The sequence below is a fragment of the Phocoena phocoena genome, chromosome 4 (assembly GCF_963924675.1).
Source record: "Phocoena phocoena chromosome 4, mPhoPho1.1, whole genome shotgun sequence".
NCBI lineage: Eukaryota > Metazoa > Chordata > Mammalia > Artiodactyla > Phocoenidae > Phocoena > Phocoena phocoena.
The window spans coordinates 48571749-48573778 of NC_089222.1; positions in this window are offsets into that span (position 1 = coordinate 48571749).

Genomic DNA, 2030 nt, shown 5'->3' on the forward strand with positions numbered 1-2030 from the left:
ATTCATCAGTGGTATTGGTCTGTAATTTACTTTTTTGGAGTATCTTTGTCTGGTTTTGGTATCAGGGTTATGGTGGCCTCATAGAATGAGTTCGGGAGTGTTCCTTCCTCTGCAATTTTTTGGAAGAGTTTGAGAAGGATGGGTGTTAGCTCTTCTCTAAATGTTTGATAGAATTCAGCTGTAAAGCCATCTGGTCCTGGACTTTTGTTTGTTGGAAGATTTTTAATCACAGTTTCAATTTCAGTGCTTATGATTGGTCTGTTCATATTTTCTATTTCTTCCTGTTTCAGTCTTGGAAAGTTATACCTTTCTAAAAATTTGTCCATTTCTTCCAGGTTGTCCATTTTATTGGCATAGAGTTGCTTGTAGTAGTCTCTTAAGATGCTTTGTATTTCTGCAGTGTCTGTTGTAACTTCTCCTTTTCCATTTCTAATTTTATTGATTTGAGTCCTCTCCCTCTTTTTCTTGATAAGTCTGGCTAATGGGTTATCAATTTTGTTTATCCTCTCAAAGAACCAGCTTTTAGTTGTATTGATCTTTGCTCTTGTTTTCTTTGTTTCTATTTCATTTATTTCTCCTCTGATCTTTATGATTTCTTTCCTTCTGCGAACTTTGGGTTTTGTTTGTTCTTGTTTCTCTAGTTCCTTTAGGTGTAAGGTTAGATTGTTTATTTGAGATTTTTCTTGTCTCTTGAGGTAGGCTTTTATTGCTATAAACTTCCCTCTTAGAACTGCTTTTGCTGCATCCATAGGTTTTTGGTCATCGTGTTTTCATTGTCATTTGTTTCTAGGTATTTTTTGATTTCCTCTTTGATTTCTTCAGCGATCTCTTGGTTATTTAGTAACATATTGTTTAGCCTCCATGTGTTTGTGTTTTTTATGTTTTTTTTCCCTGTAATTGATTTTTAATCTCATAGTGTTGTGGTCGGAAAAGATACTTGATATGATTTCAATTTTCTTAAATTTACTGACCCGAGATGTGATCTATCCTGGAGAATGTTCTGTGTGCACTTGAGAAGAAAGTGTAATCTGCTGTTTTTGGATGTAATATCCTATAAATATCAATACATCTACCTGGTCTATTGTGTCATTTAAAGCTTGTGTTTCCTTATTAATTTTCTGTTTGGATGATCTGTCCATTGGTGTAAGTGAGGTGTTAAAGTTCCCCACTATTGGGCTTCCCTGGTGGCGCAGTGGTTGAGAGTCCGCCTGCCGATGCAGGGGACACGGGTTCGTGCCCCGGTCTGGGAAGATCCCACATGCCGCGGAGCGGCTGGGCCCGTGAGCCATGGCCGCTGAGCCTGCGCGTCCGGAGCCTGTCCTCCGCAACGGGAGAGGCCACAACAGTGAGAGGCCCGCGTAACGCATAAAAAAAAAAAAAAAAAAAAAAAAAAAAAAAAAAAAAAAAGTTCCCCACTATTATTGTGTCACTGTCGATTTCCTCTTTTATAGCTGTTAGCAGTTGCCTTATATATTGAGGTGCTCCTATGTTGGGTGCATATATATTTATAATTGTTATATCTTCTTGGATCAATCCCTTGGTCATTATGAAGTGTCCTTCCTTGTCTCTTGTAACATTCTTTATTTTAAAGTCTATTTTATCAGATATGAGTATTGCTACTCCAGCTTTCTTTTGATTTGCATGGAATACATTTTTCCATCCCCTCACTTTCAGTCTGTATGTGTCCCTAGGTCTGAAGTGGGTCTTCTGTAGACAGCATATATATGGGTCTTATTTTTGTATCCATTCAGCAAGCCTGTGTCTTTTGGTTGGAGCATTTAATCCATTCACGTTGAAGGTAATTATCGATATGTATGTTCCTATGACCATTTTCTTAATTTTGGGGGGTTTGTTTTTGTAGGTCCTTTTCTTCTCTTGTGTTTCCCACTTAGAGAAGTTCCTTTAGCATTTGTTGTAGAGCTGGTTTGGTGGTGCTGAATTCTCTTAGCTTTTGCTTGTTTGTAAAGCTTTTGATTTCTCCATCGAATCTGAATGAGATCCTTGCTGGATAGAGTAATCTTGGTTGTAGT